Raw genomic sequence first — 21,644 nt, forward strand, 5'->3', positions numbered from 1 at the left:
TTCCACTTCACGGTCCATCACCGAGGGACATGCTGGCGGAACTCGGGGCAGGAACTCGGGGCAGGAACTCGGGGCAGGCACTGAAGCAGAGCCCATGGAGGAGCGCTGCCTACTGGCTTGCTCCCCATGGTTTGCTCAGCCTGATTTTTTGTACAAGCCCAGATCCCCTGTCCAGGAGAGTCTATCCATAGTAGACTGGGTCGTCCCACATCAACCGTGAATCTAGAAAATGCCCCAGATTTGCTGACACTGAGGAGGCAATTCCTTCCCTGATTCTCCCCCTTCCCAGATGGCTCTCCCTTGTGTCAAGCTGAGAAAAAACCTGACCAGCACCAGAACCAACAGAATCCCACATACACTCACTGTAAAAAAACCTACTTGTGATTTGCCCCAGAGAAGTCCACCTTCCTCCTTCTGGAGTCCATTTACTATTCAGACCATCTGTCTTTCTAAAAATCCCTGGGCTTAAGAGCTGCATTTAAAATGTCAGTTGGTAAATCTCCAATCCTGCTTTATCCTGGTTCACCGTGGAATCCTTTTCCTTGATCTGTGAGACCAGGGATCCTGGGTTTGCCTAATTGGGGGCTCCTAAGGAGAGAGGAGCCAAGGTCCTGCATAGGGAGAATAAGGGCTGTGTCTGTGTCCCCATCACTGATGACAGAACCTATGCCCAAGCTCCTGTATAGCTGACATTCTCTCTGCTTTGCATATGCTGCCTAACCCAGTGTGCACCTCTGTAATAAAGTCAAGAGCAAAATCAAGACAGGGAATGGTCCTACCCTGAATGTTTTCAGTCCATGGTTGGTTGAACCCAAGTGAGGATGCAGGGCACCAACTACAAAACCACAGGAAAAAAAACATAATGGACAATGAGGACTACTGAGAACTCAAGAACAATGGCAATGGGTTTTTGATCCTACTGCACGTACTGGCTTTGTGGGAGCCTAGGCAGTTTGGATGCTCACCTTACTAGACCTGGATGGAGGTGGGTGGTCCTTGGACTTCCCACAGGGCAGGGAACCCGGATTACTCTTAGGGATGATGAGGGAGGGGGACTTGATGGGGGAGGGGGAGAGAAATGGGAGGTGGTGGTGGGGAGAAGGCAGAAATCTTTAATAAATAAATTAATTAATTAAAAAAAGAAAAATCAAAAAAAAAGAAAAAAGAAACCATGAAAAAAAAAGAACCAAAAAAAATTAAAAAATTAAAAAACCTCATGTTCCTTGTGAGTTATGAGACTTTCCCTTAGCACATTTTCCATGTTGATAAACCAAACCATATATTACACGAAATCCTGTCTCACAATTATTTTTGCTTAATAGTCTAAACATTTTCCCAGGGCCACAATCTCCAAAAATCTTATCCAATTTGCAGATGATGTTTATTTAACCATATTTAGATGCTTTCCGTTTGGGGCTATTACATTTATAAAAACAAAAATGAAAACAATAAGCATTTGTGAATAAATCACTTATTTCTCTCCACATTTAGCACTGTGGCTAGATGGCAAAGAAAAACAACACATTTGTCCTTCACCCAGCCCTCCCCAAGCTCAGGGCAAGAGGGTTATTTCTCTGACTGAGTCAACATGATACATTTCACCTCCTTCTCAGAGCACAGCTTTTAAATATGATAAATTCCTTTGAGCTAATTTCCTTTTCCAAAAAGCACTAATGATTTCATGCTTACTAAGAAAACCTTTATCTTATCTTCCAAGGTCCTTATTAGGGCTGCCCACCAGTGTGACTATACCCTATCTCTATATAAACAGAAAGGTGTAGAAAGCAGACTGGGATCCACACAAGTCAAGTATAACTAAACCAGTACACACTAGGACTGTGTGAACGTTGGGCAGTTTTCCTTATTTGCTCATTGGTTTATTCCCGTGCGTGACTTTGAAAATCACCAAAGCATACCTTCAAGCACGACCTTTTTAATTATATACTGTGTCTCGTGTAGCTCGGGCTGCCTAGAACTCACGATGTAGCTGCTAATGCTCTTGAATTTTTCATCCTCCTGCCTCTACTTCCTGAGTGCTGAGGTTACAACTGTGTGTGTAGCTAGAGACTGAGCCAAGGATTTAATGCACAGGCGAGAACTCTGCCATCTAAACTAAACCCTCAGCCCCTCATGGGTGATCTTAATGGATTCTCTTCCTTTTCCGTCAAGCTGCCCTTTCCTTTTGGTTTCTGAGACAGGGCCGTGCAATGCAGCCTCAGCTGGCTTGGAACTCACTCTAGAGATAGTCTGAACTCACGGTTATCCTCCTGTCTCAGCCTCCCATGTATTAGGATGGCAATCAGATATCACTAGGCTCAACGTACAGTTCAGGTCAACGTTCAGTCCGTTTTGCAAGGTGCTATGAGAGAAAATTTTAAATATGCCTGGCACATCCTTCTGTTCCTGACGGAGTCCGTGGACTGCTCTGTCACCCAAGAATCTGAGCTGCTCCCTACTGCCTGGGAAGACAGCACAAAACAGTGTTCAGAGCAAGGATGTGCAAGAACACCTCTCCCCGCTCTGCCTCCATCCCAGCTCTGGCCTGAATGCTGAGCTGCACCTGAGAGTTCATGGACTCTATCGCACTGTACATGAACTTCAGACAGCGTCACAAGCATTCTGTTTTGTTGACACAATAAAACACATGTGCTTACATGAATACCCGGTCTGTCTCTTCATATTTCAAGACTAATACGTTTCTTTTCAGGCTTTAAAAGCATCCCACTTGGCAAAGCTCTCTGCCGGTCTAGGGAGCAGAGGGACGGTGTCTTCCTTCCCGTGTGTGCTCGTCATGCCAGAGCCACCTGGGGAAGCCACGAGGCCTGACTCCTGCTGGAAACACACAGGGTCACTGCACAGGACAGGAAGTGGGAGAGCCAGGATTTTGACACCAGAGCCAGAGGCAAAGTGAGAAAAGACTAAGGCCAGGGGCAGGGAGGGGTCTGCCAAGAGGCCCGGTGCACAGTGCACACACAAGCCAGGCAAAGCCACAAGCTTCAGAGACACGGAAAAACTACGGGGCAGCTATGAAAGCTCACACAGAGATGCCAAAGAAACGCGTCTCCTCAGAAAGGAGGTTAGCAGCACAGAGGTCACGGAAGGACAGTGGAATCTGGGTGACAGAGCCGCTGGCTGGGACATCGGCTTAGCACTCAGGACAAGCCTACGTAGGCATAGGAGTCGAGCACAGAGAGGCTCCTAGTCACCAGCTACCCTGAACCCTCAATGGCTATTACTTACTTTGAACCTAGAAGGCCTGAATGATAAGAAGTCCCCAGAAGCTGTGTAAGGGGCTGGTGAGACAGAGGAGAAGAAATGGCGGCAGCGACACCTGGCAACTAACCTGAGGCAAAGGTGAGGAGCGGTCAGGTATATTTCAAAGTTGAAGAGTTTTGTTAAGGAAAAGGCTACATTCTCCGCATTAAAAATAAGTAAGTAAGCAATTGAAGAACTCTAGAATCAAACTTGATGGTGAACTGAGTCCATCGAGTAGCTGACCCCTGATGATAGAGGTTGCAGGTGTCCACGCATGGGCCAAGCTAGACGGGAACCCAGAGTGTCAGCTAGACTCAATACACAGTATCAGAGAACACACAGCACGCACCTAACACGCCCAACATGCAGCCAGGGGCCGAGAGGGATTGCTCTAGAGGGACAGGCCTGGTCAGACAGTCATTAGCTTTGCAAGCTCGCTTCTCTCAGATCTTCCATGGCCACACCACAGTCCAGGGGAAAAGAAAGCCAACTGCACACCACACAGAAATCTGTATTTTCTGGTAGGAGGAGATGAAAGAGGGAGGAAGAAGAAGAAAAGGAAGAAGAGGTGGGGAGAAGATGGAGGAAGAGGGAGCTACTGTCCTAACTGATTTTAGGTACTGTACTTTTTCTTTCTGTGTGTGTGGTATGCACATACATGTATGTGTATATGTCACATGTATATGGCAACACACAAAGTCGGGTGTCAGGCGTTTCCCTTCGGTGCTCCTCCACACTCCTCTTTGAGGCAGGGTCTCTCAGTCAAACTCGGTCTAGCTGGCCAGCTCTGGGAAGCCTGCGCTTGCCATTCAAGGCTGGAATTACAGTAGACAGACTGCCACACCCACCTGGCGTTTAAACCAGATCGACAGATTCCAACTCGAGTCCTCATGCCTATGTGGCAAGCACCTTAACCACAGAGCCATCTCCCCAGGCCAATTAGTAACGTGTTTTATTTAACCCAATGCAGCCAAAATAAAGCCATCTCAACATGTGATTCATAGAGAAATTCCTGCGGGTGCTCCACACTGTGTTTTCAGACTGTTCACCCACGTTCCACACAGCTCACACAGGACGAGCCAGAGGAGCCAGCTGCTAAGCCCCACAACACGCAGGCTCCAGGGCTGTCCCATCTCCTCCATCTGCCTGTGTTTATGGCTGCCAGCCACAGAAGGGAGGTCCTGCCACCTCGAGACACAGCCCCTATCTGCCAGACAGGCAGGACCCACTCACAGCCTACATCTGTCACTAATGGGCCCAGTCGAGCTGCTGCTCCTAACTGGAGCTGGACTTGTTGCCTGAATTCAGGACGCAGAAAAAACAAGGTCACTGTCAAGGGAGCAGAGCTGAGAGCCAAAGAGGAACGAAGCCAGAAAGTATTAAAGCATTAAGAGATAAGAGCCGCTTGCTGCAGCCAATTGGCCTGCGGGAATTGCATGACTGTCTCAGAGGCCAGGTCCTTCAGGATGCGTTCCTACCAGACACAGGACGCTACAGGGCCTAGTTGAGCCTCACCCAGCCTGTGGAAATCCACGCACCTGCAGGGTCAGCCACTCCACAGCCATCAGCGAGGGACAGGCTGTGGCGCTGGAGAAGAGGGTTTCTGTGGGTTCCAGCTGAACAGATTTCTAGAAGGAAAGCGGAACACAGGAAATTCCAATCGTTTAGGAATTCATGTTCTGCAGACCACAGAATATAATGCCCTATGTGTTATAGGAAGGCCTTACCAATTCCTCATCCCCACGTCTAAGTCCTTACCCTCCCTATAGAGTCCTCAATCAGCCTTCAGATCTCCAGAAGCAGGCACTCTCTGACACTTGAGTAGAGTAAATAAGAGCTAACAGCATAAACAAACATAATGAAAAGCCGAGACTGCATTTGAACTTGCACGGCTTTCGCGGGAAAGACGCAGATGCAACTAATCTACTGGGGATACAAAGACTACAACCCATGCTGGGCCTGGGAACAAAGACACAGGGGCCCCCACCACATCAAGAGCACGGAAGTTGTACAAACATCCACCTGGACCTTGACCCATATGGATTCCTGCTCTTCTAGGAATAACAGGGAAAGCTGCTGATTGAAGCCCAGCACGGACAAGCACAACCCTTGGCTGTAACCATGAACTCTGTCTCACCCTGGCCTCTGGAGCTCAACCAGGCTTGCAGGCTCTCACTTCTCTCTATCTCTCACTCCTGGGCTAACACAGCCTAGCTCCAGCCCAACAGCAGACTAGTGTCTATAGTGGGTTTGGAAAACATTTCTCCTCCTAAGGAAAGAGGGCAGATGCCAGGGCTCACACACGACGACTAGAAATACAGACACAGCTTAGGCGAGTCATCTGAGGCCAGTGTGCAAGCAAAAGCCAGTATCCTGAAGACTAAGGATGGAGAAGCAAAGAGTGCCCAGTTCTTAGGGACACGGGAGCAGCCACATCAGTCTCCAGTCATTGATCCCTATACCCTGTGACGAGTAAATAGACACCAATATATACCGACATATAAGAAAACGTGGAAACACTAACAGTTACTGAAGGGCGTAGGTGTGCATGAGTGCTTACATGTGTATGTGTGTGCATGTGTGCCTGTGCATGCGTGCACATGCGTGGGTCCATACTATCCTAGTTTCATCTCTATGGCAGTGACAAGACACCATGATCGAAAGCCGCAGATAGGAGGAAAGGGTTTATTTCAACTTATACTTCCAGGTTACAGTCCGTGACGGCAGAGAAGACACGGTGGGAGCGTGAGCCAGCTGGTCACACCACATCCACAGTTAACACAGAAGAACAGACTCAGCCATGCTACCTGCACACTCTTAAACAGTTCTGTCCACATCCAGGGTGGGCCTCCCTACATTGAACAATGGCGACAATCCCCATAGACATGCCCAAAGGCCAACCTGATGTCACTAATTCCTCAACTGAGACCACCTTCCCAAGGGATTTCTTCTAGGCTTTGTCAAGATGACAGTTAAAGTTAGCCAGCGCTCAAACCACACACACACTACACACAGGCACATATATCCATCAACCACACACTACGCACATGCACACATATCCATCAACACACATCCATCAACACACACCACACACAAACCACACACATAAACACATGCACGCACACATATCCATCAACACACACACATACCATACACATATATGCACATATACACATGCACATACAATGCACACAATACACATATGCACACACACCAAAGGGCACTAGTGAATATACCGTTGTTAGTTTTTTCGGGTTAAGATGCCATTAAGCAGGGTGGTGGGCCTTCATCCAGTGTAACTGGTCCTTATGGGGACAGATGGCACAGAGGCAGAGAAAAAGATGCTCACGGGACCAGAGTGACACCTTGGCCTGGATTCCAGCCTATCACCTGTGGTCGCCCCCCATCTCACTCTGTGTAACCTGCCAGCTCGCATGATAAAATAGCAAGGAAATAATCCTCTCCTCTCTAAGCACTAAAGTGCTGGGCCTCAGGACAGGGAACTTGGGGAGAGTCTAGAGCAAGGACAGACATTGGGGAGACATGTTGAAAAGGTCAGTTCTTAGAGAGATGGAATCTTTTTCTTTTTTCTTTCTTGAATTTCCTGCCATATCTGGTCCCTTCACCTATCAGGCTGGCAGCTCCATCTCTAAGCAGCAAAGAAGGAATCAGGGTCCACACGCACACCCAGGCAGCTGACCCGTCCAGTTGAGGACGTCGAGCATCTAACCCTAGCCCTGCCCACGTGGTTATAGATTTCTATATACACCTTTTAGCCAACAAATTCCTAAGCTTCTCAACCCCACAGTCATCTGGAAGCCCTTGCTTTGCTGAGCCTTAGGGAATGACACACCCCCAGGCTCAGGCTACCAAGAACCACGGGGGAAGGTGAGGGAAAATGAATCTGTGTTTCTGATCCTATTTGCACACGTCCAGTGCACAGGTCCTGGACGTACCTGCCCACGCTTGTGAGCGCACAAGTGCACGGATGGAGTCCTCAGAAGCCATAGGCTGTTCTCCGCTAAGGCAGAGGGTACCTGCATCCCTGAGGAAGTGTTTCTCCATCCGTGAGGAAGAGCACAAGCCTTCCTCCCACCGTGGCTGGCGAGCACACCTACAAAGGGTTCTGCCCCTTGCTTGGGGGAGATTACTCAGGTCTTTCATCAGAAGGACTTCACATAGAAGGGTGAGTGACCCCCCACACCCCGCCCTGCTGCTCCTGGGGTTCACACGCCAACCCATCTCTTTAGCACTTTCAAATGCTAACCTGCTGCTGCTAAGTCAGTCCCTCTCTGCACCAGAGAGTACCTGTCTTGACGCTAATCTGCTCAGATCACCATCGCACACAATGCAGAGCCACTGTGTCTTTCTGCAGAAACCCGCTGGGTACAGCCTAGTCCGTGGTCCTAATGATTGACAAATCTCATCGTATGGCTCCTTCTGGTATACTATGGATGCCTCGGTAAGAGGACCACTCCTCGCTCCTCATCTGCACTGCACGCAGCCCAGACTGCAGATAAAGCATTAGTCTGTCAGACCCTGGGCACTGTCAGGATGGAGTTGTCTACTCAGCGTACCAAACCCACTACCCCAATTATTCCCCTGTGCATTCTGGGAGAAGTATACCCTTCTCACACCAGACCCAGTGTCCCAACCTGACTTAATGAATTCAGCTTTAATCCAAACTTCCAAACAAAGGGCCAGTAGCGTGGGATGTCCTGTGGTCACGCTGGACAGTGACAGTTAAACTATCCTTGTTTTCACTTAGGATCTGCCCCCAGAGACCCCCTTGTAGCTGCTCATTCAGGAAGAGTGTAATGCGCCTCGGGGAGGGGAGAGCTCCCAAGCGAGCAAGTTCCTGCCTTTGTAGAGCTCATAGTTAGTAGAGGAAATAAGTTACACAGATCACTAGAATAGATTAGATAAATGCAACCGTGGCTTCTGAGGGAAAGTTGCTACGGAGCACCTCCTGGGAAAAATCCACCTCTAGGAGGAGAGAGGGTGGGGGCTGAGCCTCAGGCAATGTAAGCCTAGGAGGATGGATGCCTAGGAAAGCCAGGGCCTAGGAAAGCTTGAGCCTAAGGGAGCCAGGGCTAGTGTGGCCCAGGCTTAGGCCTGAGCCTTTTGTGGCTCAGCCTCTTTCCTCTAGGTGTACTTCCATTTCCTTCTCTGCAGAAAGCCACAGTCAGAAGGAGTGAAGACACCCGAGTGTGTCTCCAGATAAGGAAAAAGTTGTTATCTGTGGGCAGATCATTTGAAGTCTTGTCTTGATAAAGATGGCACCAAAAAGTTCCAAGCTGGCAGCTACTGAGAGATCAGCCCTGGGATTGCAGGCTATTCAACCCAGGGGTTCAGGGGCTCTGGGGGCTCCACACAGGCCATGGGGTTGCTGGAGGTGTCTGAGCAGGTAGTAATCAGGAGTCAGTGCACAGAATGCTGAGGGACAGAAGGGGACCAACACAAAGCATCGCAGGCAAGCCCAGAGATACCGTGGTGATGACGCTGGCTTTGTGTGCTCATGTTTAAGAATGGAAACGCAGAAAAGGGGGCTAATGATGCCAAGCTCTGAAGGCTTCTGTGAAGGGGAACTCCTCCTTCTACAGTGGCGTGGAGACTCAGGCAGGGACAATGGTGGCCTCTGACATCAGGCTGGCTTTCTTCAGGGAATGACCACGGAGTCACTGGGGAGGGTGTAATGGGGCCGGCCAAGGGAATGACAAAGACATTCAGTGGTTGATGTGAGAAAGGAAATCACCTTTACAAGAAGGTACAAGGAGCCCCTGATGGGGGTGGGGTGATGGGGGTGGTAAGCAGAATTTCTGAGCATCACAGGTCAGGTAACAGAGCAGCAATCCTAGGTGGGCTGTCTGGCCAGTTCCCAGGAAGTCAGGGGACATCCTAGGATGATGTTATCTATCACACAGTTTCTTCCTCAAGACCCACCCCATAAAACCAAGCATGCCCTAACCCAGAGATTGCCTAGAAATGGCTTCTTTGAAACTTAACACATTCTCCCAGAAGCATCTCACTGTAGGAAACACTTACGGTCCTTACAGCTGAGCTGGCCAGTCCTATTCACAACAGACTCTGAGACCGTTCCTGGTTGCCATCCTGGATAGTTTGAATGAGATTGTCCTAGACTCGGGAATTGTGTCTCTGGTCCCCAGAGCTGTCTGAGGCCATTTGGGAGGAAGCGTGTCCCTAGAAGGGGCTTCAGGAGTTTGAAGCCTCTCAACACTTCCACTACACTTGCTTTTCTCCTTGAAGTAGCAGACGTGAGCTCTTTGCTTCCTACTCTGGTTATCCAGCCTGCTGCTGTTTGCTATGCATCATGGACTCTTATCCCTCTGGAGCGAGAAGCTAAAACTAACTCTCTTCCTGGAGGTGCTTCAGTCATGGAGTTTGAACACGGGAACAGAAAACAGCTGATATCCCCAGCACTACAGGAATGCTGAGAGGCCCAAGAAGATCTCCCAGCCCATGCTACCATATGAGGCCTGCTGGGAAGTTCTCAATACCCACAGGAGCTGCTGCCGTCTGCAGAAGCCTTCACAGGCCACTCAGGAGAAATGCCTCTTGACAGTGACAACCATCTGACGCTCTCACTCGCCTGTTCTGAACTCTGACCTCTACCATGAGCCAGCTGTGCAGGAGTAAATATGAGAATCCTAAGGAGAAAGACCCCACACATATGGCAATGAAAACATACTAAGGAACCTTCCAGAAGATACCAGACATGAATGCACTATGTGCCGAGTGAGACTCTGTCACTGCCCCTTCCCTCTCTCATGCCCATGTCCCCAAGATGATCTCAGTGCCTCTGTGTTTGTCCTAAGTCCCTACCCAGCTCAAGGTGTTTCTTGCTATATCCTGATTTTGACATTGACCTTCTAATCTCCGAGGCTAACCACCTGCTGGTTCCTGCTAAGCAGTCTCCTCCCTCAGGGCCCACTACACTCTGTATATCTCCAACACTGTCCACCCCACCTCAGAATCTACCTGCTAAGGTCTTCGCTTCCAGTTCTCCACACTTTAGATCAAGGCCATACAGTCTTCATTTTCTGCAGACTTCTGAAGTCAAAGCCTGACTTCCACATGCATCCTATGAGACCTTGAACTACGCCTGCCCTCAGCAGGTTGGGGTATGGCGCCATACACCTGTCCTATGCCTGTGAGAGCTGCATTCACGGTCCGTATGAGTCTCACAACCGGCACATGACCAAGGCTTAGTGGACGTCACTTCTGTCTCCTCCCCTCCCGGCATCAGAAGTGCACACTCAAACATGGGCTGTCACATGACCTCCAGGGAGCTGACCCTCCCCTAGAAGCCTGCATCTGGTTTATGAACTCACACATTTGGGCGGTGCCTCTCATCCTTGCTCACGGGACGACCTTTTAATACTGTTCCTCACGCCGTGGTGATCCCAACCAGAAAACGACTTCATTGCCACTTCATAAGTGTCATTTCGCTACTGTTATGAATGAATCGTAATGTGAATATCTGATATGGGGGATACCAGGTATGTGACCCCCGTGAAACAGTCATTCTACCCCCAAAGGGGTCGGGACCCACGGTCTGAGAACTACTACTCAATGAAACGAAGGTTTGCTAGAGTTCTGCGGAGTAGCTAGGAGGCCCTTTTAGCTTCAGTAGCTAGCTTCCCACTGCGCAGTCTTGGAGAGCAGCCGGCCTTCAGAGAGTGAAAATTTTACCTTTTCTTTCTAAAAGTCTGCACAAATGGCCGTGTCTGCAGGCCATTCTATAATGTCGATTCTTCTAAAAAACACTATTGACGAACTGCAGCTTTGCTCGTGAACCTGGGAGAACATTTAGGCCAAGACTTTGTCCTCAGGGAACTGGGGCCATCCTGGCAAGCAGACACTTGCCAAGGTCAGAGGACTGGGTGGGAACACTGCGGGGAACAAATGCCCAGCAGAAGTGTGAACGGTGGCTTCAATTAATTTCTCTAGCTGATTAAGAAAAAAAGTCTCCATGTGTATCCGCAATTGGGAAAACAAAGAAGGCTAGCCTCAAATAACTTCTTCAGACTAGAAGGAATGAGGGGCACTGTCCACAAAGACCCAGGAGAAATGTGACAGTCTGCCTTCCTAGGAAGAATCCACTCCACACAGCCTCCAAAGCAGCCTCAATATGGAAACATCCCAGGGGGCCAGAGGTACCACTAGGTCAGGTGAGCATCCTCCCAAATAGCTGGAGATCGTGGACTCCCGGGATAGCAAACACATCCCTGTCCTATTCCAATATGAGAAGAGGGAAATGACCATAGATGTTCAGAAGAACTAATTCCAAACCAGATACACACCAGCACCATGTAGCCAGGGCACCAGACTGCTCCTCTCCAGCCACAGTGCCCTCATAGTTTTACAGGTATTGATGGGTCCTCAGTAACTCTCAGTAGCTCGTGACAGGTTTCTGCCAGCTCTCTCTGCCACTGGAGAAAGAGGCCTCCAAGAGGAGATATTTGAACAAAAGTAGGCAGCAAGGCCAAGTGAGGAACCACAGTGGAAAAAACAGCTTTCTCAGTCAGTCAGGCAACGTGGCTCCTGGCGCAGGGCCCTACCGCTGCAAGCAGAACGGCACATTAGCCCTGAACACGGCAGTTGCTGTAACACGGTGCGTGATTTCTTTTCCAAGTCCCAAGCCACAGTGAGGCCCCAGAAGAAGCCACGTCGTCTAGGAACAGACTGGAAACGGGCACTGCCAGCTTGCAAAGAGAGTTTTGAAAGATGCTTGTAAAATACACGCTCACGACGGTCCAGGGCTCCCACTGGCTTGTGGCCTGTGGGCTCCTGCTTCATCCGCCTGAGTTTATTTTTCAGCGGTTCTCCTGAGGACGGACTCCTTACTCTGTCTGCCTCGGCTTAACCTTCAGCCGTTCCCCTTGATGGGGTAGGGGGGTATCGACATGAGAACTGGAACATCTTCAGACACTCTAGTCACATTCATAAGGCCCTGGGTTCGAAGCTCAGTCCTGCATAAAATGAATGAACAGCGGTCCATTCCATGAATCTCAGTACTCCAGTGGTATACACTGGAGAAGTTCAGATCAGCTTCAGCTACACAGTGCCAGCCTGACCTAGAGAGCCTACAAAAAAACCTCACTGCTTAAAAACTAAAAAACAGCGCTCCTATCAAAATGTTTACTCCAGAACTCAAATTGTGCTGGATCTGGAAATTTTCCCCCCAGTTCTAGCTGAGTGAGGTGCACTCAGTTTCCCAGGAGGTTTGCATGGAACCCTGGCTAGTGAAATAGGTCTGTGTGGGGAAGGGTAGTATCTGACTCTCAAGGCCACAAGGGACACCCGGCCCCAGGTCTCCCTCTCCAACATGCCCATAGCTACTCTGAAGCAATGGGTACTGTCTGTCCTCCTGCAAGACCACCCATGGTTCCCACTCCACAGAGGCAAGTCCAGACTCTTGGCCTGCAATTCAAACACCCCTCTAGACATACTTCCTGAGCAGTCCTTCAAATGTAATAAAAAGCAAAACTGTGGCAGACAGAAACAAGAAAAAGTACTCGGGACCTCTGGTATCACGGTTGAAGGCATAATGAGGAAGTCTTTGGGCTCCTTGGGAGCAAAGGAGGCAACCCCGTAGGGAAGGTCCTTCACACTCTGCATTCCTTTGCTGGGGCATTTCCCACCACCCCGGCTAGGCCCCCACAGGTCATCTGACTCCATGTTCCTCCTTCAGAAAGGCCCTTGTCTCTGCCCTCTCATCTCAGGGCGCTGTGGCCACCTGACCTCCCATCTGGTGTAGCATGTCTAAACTCTCACCCTGGCCAGCATCATTGAGAAGGAATTACTCTGTCTCCCAGGCACCAGTCCTAAAAGGCACTTCCTTTCTTTCTAAAACTCTCCTAAGCAAGCCTGGACTGTCCTTCCATCCTAGGTCACAGAAACCCTGGGAAGGGTTTCCAGGGCCTTGTCTAATTCTCCCTGTTACCCGGCCTTTGACCCCACACCACCAAGCAAGCTGTAGATAACTGTTAAAAAGAAGCATTCTTTTTAAAATGTTCTCGGAAAAAGAGACCAAAAAAGAGACAAGAGCAAACTTTAGGACCACCAAAGACCCGCCTAGGGTGAAAAAGTCGCCTCTTCCCGCCCTAGGGCCAGGAAGTCTCTTGTTAGCAGGAGCGATTAAAACGCTGAGCTCCACAGATGGTGTCGAAAACCCGGAGCGCTGAGGAGCGCGGGATGCGCGAGACCTGAGCGGACTTCCTAGGGCGGGCTGGGCGCAAGGGACACAGGGACTCCTGGGCCAGAGGCCAGCAAAGGACGATGCCCATGTCCAGGCGCAGCTGAGCACTGCGGAATACTCGCCACAACCGCCGGCCGGAACGGATCCGACCTTCCCCACGCCCTCGCTCTGCCCACGACCAGGTCGCGGTGGGAGTGCACCCAAGGCCTGCAGACTACCGCCCACCCGGGCCATTCCAGCCCAGAGCACCCCGCGCCTGAGGCTGGAGACTGCCCCGCGGGGCACAATTCCCAAGTGCATGCTGCCAGGGGGACGCGGGCGCCACCCGAGCAGACACCGGGAGCAGAGCTCTCAAACGCCGCCCTGGAGCCCGCGGGTCACCGCCTGGCAGCAGGGGAGGGAGACCGATCTCAGCCCCGCACAGCCCCGTCCCGCGCGGCCCGCTCGGGCGATGCCGACACAAAGGGGACGCGCGCGTCACCCACCTGGTCCCGCGCGGTCCGGGCTCCCGCTCGGCCTCGTTGCGCGCGGCTGCGATGGCCCCGCCCGGTGCCGGCTCGCGGGCGCCGCTGCCCCCGTCAGCCTCCCGCGCGCAGCCCGCCCGCCCCGCAGCGCAGCGCCCTTTCTGCCTCCCCGCCCTGCGCCCCGAGAACTGCGCGCTCGGGGTCGGCGGGGCGCGAGCGCGCACTAAGCGCGGGCGCAGGAGACAGAGCCAGTTCGCACGCCGGCGCCCCCTGCCGTCCAGAGGTGCCGCGACGTCCATGCACCAGGACCGGGCGGGCAGCCCCCTAGAGCAATCAAAGACAGGGTCCAGGTCTCCTTCGTGATACTGGTGTGCCCTGGAGTAAAGCAAGGATGAAAAGAGACGGCCTGAAGGTGGACCCCTGCTTTAATTATATAAAAACAAGTACCAGCAGCTAGGAAGAAATGCGTGAATCAGCCTGACCCTACCAGTCAGGAGCTGGGAATATCATTCAGCGGGGCATCTGGGACCCTTGGATGGAGCCCAGCCATGTAAGTCAGAGCCTTCGGGTTTGCCAGACGCCTGCTTGATGGTCCCGCCCGAATACTTTTACGAGGAAGACTGTAAGCCAACGGACAAGAAACATCTTTTCACCCTAATGGATAACGAAGAGTCCTCAATCTGCTTGGTCTGAGGCTAATGCTCTGCGCACGTACGGGAAGCAGCGACCACAGCATTTCAATGCTTTCTCTCAGAACCTGAGATCCACCACTTGGTTGGGAATCCCCATGAGCTATTGTCCTTTCGCTCCCGCTGGTAGTTCCTGGAAGTTCGTGTCTTCCATCTATGTCACCCATGCAAACGCTAACAAAGCCTGTCAGTATATGTGATGGCTAGAATGAAATGTCCCCACAGGCAAATGTTTTCACTATTTGGCCCCCCAGCCTGTAAGGATATTTTTGGAAGGTTTTGGGAATGTCAGGAGCTGACAATTAACTACAGAAGGCCATTGGGGTTATCCTAAACACACACAGCACATCAATGCTCACTCCCTGTACTAAGATGTTCTATGAAGCATTTGGGTCCAAGCAGCGGAGGACTACACCATTTGACTGGGGGAATGAAAGGCTCCATTAGCTAACTAACTTGACTTCTCTGGTCATGCCTGTCTGACTTCATCATCGTCATTTCGTTGTGTGCCCCCCCCCCATTGCCCTACAACGGGATTTTAAAACTCTGTCCATTCTGTCTTCAACTGGTACATTCTCATCTGTGTGTGCGTATTTGAGTTTATGCATGTGTATATGGGCATGCACACATGTCTAAGGTCAATGCTGGGGTATCCACTTTCTTTCCCATATATATTGAATCTGAAGCCCTCTAACGGAGCCACACTGGTTGGCTAGCAAGCTCCAGGACCCCTCATGATTCTACTTTCCACCCCCATTACTCAGTGCTAGGATAACAGGCATGCACCTCACCTTCATTTTTCCATGGATGCTGGGTATTAAACTCGGGTCTTCGGGCCTGCCTGGCCAGCACTGCACTGACTGAGCTGTCTCCTCAGTCCCTACAGCCACATCATCACCAGTTGTGCTGAATGTCTCTGATCTTCAAAACTACGTACTTGCTAGATGAGGTGTTTCACACACGCAATCCTAGCATTCTGAGCTATGAGGCAGAAGGGTCGAAAATTCAAGGTCCAGACTGGACTAGATAGCGAGACCCTATGTCAAACAAGCACAAGTCAGCTAAACAAAACAAGGACACGCGCTGGCCTCCTAGTGCCTTGGTTTGCCTCAGATTCTGTATGAATGCCATTGTTCGAGAAAGCTCACAGTGTGAAGATCCCTAACAACGGCACTTTGTTGCTTCGGCCTCTCACTGGAAGATAGAAATAGTTTTGCCTGAAGGCTTGAGCTTTGACCTCCCCAGGCCTGGTTGGGGAGTGAAGTTATGAATGAAGGATTGAGAGATTTTGTTGGGGAGGCTGGAAGCTCACAGCAAGTGGAAGAAGCAGGTGTATTAAGGTATTCAGTGATGTCTCTGACACAAAGGATCAAAAACACACTGACTATGTGCATCTGGAGCTTGGCGGGAAAGCCTCCATCATCAGTGCTTACGTGGGGACAGCACACCGTCATTGCCCTGACCTGGGGTGTTGGCGAATGAGACTCTTTCTCGAAAATGGACTGAGGCCACCACATGGCCACTGAAATCGGGGTTTGCAGCGGACCACACCGTCCATGTCCAGTTTTATCTATGAAGCCTGCTGAATCTGCCATTACCCTCCGCATGCCCTGCTCTTTGAAGATGTCTTTATTTGTTTTGTTTTTAATGTGGATTAGGGTATTTGCTGTGTTTCCTGTGTTGGGCACTTACTCCAGATCTTACATTGTCCATCTACGGGATCTTTCGGTGAAATCTCGCACAGAATCAGGTTGTAGTAAGTGCTCAGTAATGAATGAAACTTGTTGTAATAGGAGCGGCAGGGCTGCGTCCCCGGCACCCAGCCGCTGGCATGTCTAGCTTATGCCCCGAAATAATTACACGGAAACTGTATTCTTTTAAACACTGCTTGGCCCATTAGCTCCAGCCTCTTATTGGCTAGCTCTTACATATTGATCTAACCCATTTCTAATATTCTGTGTAGCACCACAAGCTGGCTTACCAGGAAAGATCTTAACCTGCGTCAGTCTGGAGTGGGAGAATCATAGCGACTCACTGACTGGGCTTCTTTCTCCCAGCATTCTGTTCTGTTTACTCTACCTATCTAAATTCTACCCTATCAGAGGCCAAGCAGTTTCTTTATTATATAACCAATGAAAGCAACAGATAGAAAGATAACCCTCCTCCATCAGAAGCTGGCTCCTCTGAGCTCTAGCAGTTAATGCCATTCTCCCCAGAAAACTGCCTGGCTCTTAAAGCCATTCTACCTTCATAGTGGCTCTTCAGTCCAGCCCTTTGCCAGGGGAAAACTGACCATCTCCTTCCCAAGGTGGTCACGTTGAGCCTGTTTGAAAGACCTCACTGTGAGGGTCTGTGCCAGTGATGTGTCATTCACTGTCGCTCACTGGGTCCCTTGTGATCACTCACAGTGGGCAGTGGATGCCAAGGGGAAAGGAGGCCAGAGCACTGGTGCCTACATAAACGGCATAGAGGCCGAAGCCATGGAAACCCATTGTGTGGTTTTTTACCAGACACAATTGACGGAAGTTCAAAGTTGTGGCTTACAGTTAAAAGAGGGGGGAAAAAGAACAAAGTAGACAATGCAGTTCGTCTAAACTTCTGATTGCACATTCTATGTATAGAATCCGCATTCTTTCAGTTCATTTATTTTTTTTCCTTTTGAGACAGTCTAACCCTGTAGCCAAGCTGCACTAGAACTCACAATCTAACCCAGGCTTTTCTCAAACTTGTGACCCCCTGCCTTGTCTTCACTTTGCTATTTTTATGCAAATCTGACTCTCTGTTCCTAGAGGGAAGTGCAAAACTAAATGACAGTTCCTCTTTCAGCTTCTCCTTAGGGAAACCCAGGATCCCCAAGGACTTCTTGTTTCAGGAGACCTGGGGTCTAACCTCCCACCCCTGCCCATCTGTGCCTGTTAAACTCATTCTGAAAGGCACTCCAAAGCAAGGGCACACAGTGTGCTTTTCTGCACTGTCCCCTGTTCCAGGTGAAGTGAGCAGCACACCCTGGGACAAAGCCTCAGGAAAGAAGAAAGTTCCTGATACTCTCGGGTCATCGTGGGTAGGGGGCCCAGCCACACCTGTGCCTACCTCAGAGCCTTCCTCTTTCTCAGATTTGATGTCTCAGGAATATGTATCCATCCATGGTACCATATGCACACGAGGCAGAGATACTGTCCTCCAAACGGAGGACATTCCAGAAGGTACGAGTAAAGAGGCAATTTCTCTGTGACAGTCATACACTGCTGTGAACCGATCTGTGTCCTCCCCAGCCCTGAAGAAATTTATGTCAAATCCAGCTCTGAGCATCTCAAAGTGTGAGCATTTCGCAAAGAGGGTGATTGCAGGTGGCATTGGTTAAGATGCAGTCAGAGTAGAGTAGGCTGGGTCCCCGTCCATTATGATCACTGTCCTTAGGAAATGGGGACATCAGAATACAGGTTCACACTTTCTCGGGGATCGCACTGTGCATTGGGGATAAAAGGTCCCTCTGTAAACCAGGACACATCAAAGATGAGGCGGGTAAACTCTCAGAGGACAGGGAGTGACCAGAGCAGGTACTTGTTCATGGTCTCAGTAGGCAGCCCCATCTACACCTACAGCTCAGACATCCAGCCCCTACCGTATAGCAAGCCATGTGTCGACTTGCCTGGGCTATGAGGTGTCCATAGAGTTGTGTCTTTGAGAGTGCTAGGAGAGACTGGTCCTGGAACCAGCAGACTAGATCAAGAAGGTCCACCCATCCTAGTAGCAGGGTCCAGCCCACTCAAGGCTGAAAGAGAACAGAAGGTAAGCGCTGGGCAGTTTGCTCTCTGCTGGCATGGACGTCCATCTTCTCCTGCCCTCCCATACAGAAGTACCTGGTTTTTGAACTTCAGAATCCAGGAATCGTTCTGGCCTGTTCCCCATTATCCACACAACTCCATCCGATTCTCTGGCCTGTGGGCTCAAACTGAATCTCACCAGCATCTTACTTGTCCATAGATCTTAGGAACCCTGCTCTTCATAGTCACAAGAACCATGCTAATGTACCCATTAGATCTTGGACTTTTATATGATATAATCATATGGATACATATGGATTTTTTCTATAGTGTATGTGTGTTAATGTACACAATATTTTTCCAGTGGCTCTGTTTCTATGGAAAACCCAGTCTAGCTAACAAATTTTGTACTTTTTTGACTCCAATTTACCCAGCAAGCAAAGGCAAGCACCTGGAATATGCCCACGTGTAACTAAAATTTAGAGAATATGTGTGATACTAAAAATAAAAGCGTCGCCCAAAGGCGGGAAAATAAATGACACTTAGTGAAAAGGTTGAGCTGTTAATGAAAAAAAAAAAAGGCCTTTCTATTTCGGCTTTCCTTCCAGAATGGAGGCATGGTGTATCTTATTCATTGCCATTCTCCACACTGACAGAGAAAGTTCCAGACATTCAATACATACTTGTCAAAGGAAGTGAGTGGGGGCTAGGGATATAGTGCAGTCGGTAGAGTGTTTGTCTCCCATGCACAAATGCCCAGAACTGTATAAACCAGAAGTATTGGCACACGCCTGCAATCCCAGCACTTGGGAGGTAAAGGCAGAGGATTAGAAGTTCAAGGTCATCTTTGATTAAGCAGAGAGTGATAGGCTAGCCTAGGCTACCTGAGGTCCTTTTTGTAAAAGTAGATAAATCCTGCCTTCCATCGATCTCTGTAGAATGCTGTAGAATATAGTGAGAGCCAAAATCTAAAAGAGAGAAATCTCTGCTCAGTCTTTTCATCACTCATACGAAAGCCTGACGCACAAAGCGGCTTAGGCCAGTTCTGCAATCTCTGCCTGACAGTGGCATCAGTACGCTGCTCCCCAAGATTCTTGGCTGGTTCAGCCATCTTTGGCTCTTTATTATACTGCTTTTCCTTAGTAATCAATAGAATTTGGTCCCTGCAGCTCGACAAATTTAAAGGCTTTCTCAACTCAGAAGGAATAATTAAATTACATGCGACGTAAGTGGACTTGGTTATGGCAGAGATATACTGTCTCACCCTCAGGGTTCCATCTCTCTTGCTTTTAGGGCATGCAGCGCCTTTCTTGGGTGTACAGAGGAAGTGCACATCTGGGTGAGACCATGAGGAGAATTTGAAAACCTCAGACTCGCCTGACTCCACCATATCGGCCTTTTAGCTGTGTACTGAGTCAACAGGAGCCCCAACGAAGCCATTGAGTCTCTGGCTACTCCTTGGAAGGTCTGTGTGTGTTAAGCTGTAGAAATCATTGCAACACCATCCTTTCTAAACTAACTCATTACTTACTAGCTTTGAGCAGCACGTACTTTTGTCTCTCGAGATAAACCAAGCGCAGTGCTAAGCAAGGTGCAGCAGCCAATCTTAAATCGAAACCGAGAAGCTGCAATCTCAGATATTAACATTCGGAGGAGTCCAGACAGAATACAACCAGGAAGAGATTCAGGAAGGGACCCCAGGTCTGTGCCCCTGACAACTAGGTTTCCCAATCTCATCACAGTGGACACTGCCCCATCCATGTGATCCTCGAGGTTCAAAATAAAGAGAACATGAAGACAACATATGGTATTCCACACCCAGGTCTGGGCGAGGTTTTTAGTGATGCAATGGAGCACTGTAATTGTATATAATTTGTTTAGGTTTCTATAAGGCAACGGATATCCCAGGGTCTTATGCGTATGCCACACAGATAAAACCAAAGCACTCCAGGCCCTGACTGCTGACTGGGGTGATGGATGCTGGAGATCTCCTTCCCAAGAATTACAGGGAGCCAAAAGTAACTGCCTCACCCAAAGATGCTTCCAGTAGGTACCGCTGGGGGTATCCACACCTGCCCAGCATCCCTTACCTTGGAGAAGGGCAGAGGGTTTCCACAGACTCTGCAGCAATGCCCCCAGGCCCTCTGTCTGAGTTCTTACCAGCCTGACTCTGCTTCACAATCCTCCTCAGAGACCTGAGCTGTGTTAAGATGGGGAAGCAAGCTCCCTTTGCTCCAACAAGACAGATGGCTAAGGGATACTCAGACACATTTTCTCACTGTGACAAGGCCATAGTGGCGGGCAGGCTGGAGCTAGGATCTATCCACAGGGTCTGGACACCACCTGCCAATGAAAAGACCTGGGCTATGCAGGTAAGATTGAGACCAAGGCTGCTAAGGCTACCTAAGAAATCCTTTAGTGATTCATTGGATTGCTGTATGTTCAAAACGTTTTGTTGTGGTGGTGTCGATATTCTGGTGTGGTTCTATCTAAATCTTCCAACCTTGGATTATTTGGTCTCCTAAACCTATGGATGGTTGGGGTGGCAGAATGGGCTTCATGGGCACTATTTTTGAGGCATAAGCTCGGAGACTCTAATTCAATTCTCCAAACCCAGACATCCTAGTTTGCTCTCCTTTGCTGTGATAAACACCATGACCAAAAGGATCTTAGGGGAGAAGAGGGTTTATTTGGTTTATGTCCCCTACGGGCTTGCATAAAGCCCGATTTTATGGAGGAGTTTTTGCAATTGCCGTTCCTTCTTCTCAGAAGACGTCAACTTGAGTCAAGTTGATATAAAACTAGCCAGCTCAGGGAGCTCATTCGTGCCCTGCCCTCTCAGCTTCCTGTTACAAAACCCCAGTCACAGGATTATCCCCCTCATTGGAACACTAATCTCAGGCAGAACATTTGTGGATAACACGTAAGAACGCAAAGCAAACCATCTTCTAGTTTCCCAGGAGAAAGCTTGTCTCGCCAGGGAATACTCAGGTTTCGTTCAAGAAGCAAGCAAAAGCCCTACTGAACCCAAGGTTGAGTTTGACTCTTACAAGGAAATGTTATTATTCTATGTTTAAAGAGAGATTTTTGAATGTTTTAAGCATAGAGGCCCCACATCACGTGCACGTAGAATCAGGGTGGGTGAAACATCTGGATGTACTTAGAGTAACTCATTTAGCACATATAGTTGCTTCATACTGTCTTTCCTCCTTCAGGGGAGAGAGAGATACAGTTTCCCCCGACTAGGAGA

At 49.6% G+C, this 21,644-nt stretch overlaps 1 protein-coding gene across 3 annotated transcripts in view; it reads right to left on the bottom strand.

The window, feature by feature from the left end:
- Rnf144a (ring finger protein 144A) overlaps positions 1 to 14,121 on the bottom strand; it is a 125,045-nt gene extending 110,924 nt beyond the window's left edge. For 2 of the 3 annotated variants that reach the window (XM_057784547.1, XM_057784539.1), the window contains exon 1: positions 13,963 to 14,121. The gene's annotated coding sequence lies outside the window, so the exon portion shown is untranslated. Of the gene's footprint in view, positions 1 to 10,607; positions 10,707 to 13,962 lie in introns of those variants that run through there. The other variant, XM_057784531.1, reaches the window with a different exon arrangement.
- Between the last annotated feature and the right edge of the window lie 7,523 nt (positions 14,122 to 21,644).

Source organism: Chionomys nivalis, chromosome 1, assembly GCF_950005125.1.
Source record: "Chionomys nivalis chromosome 1, mChiNiv1.1, whole genome shotgun sequence".
In the NCBI taxonomy this organism is placed as follows: Eukaryota; Metazoa; Chordata; class Mammalia; order Rodentia; family Cricetidae; genus Chionomys; species Chionomys nivalis.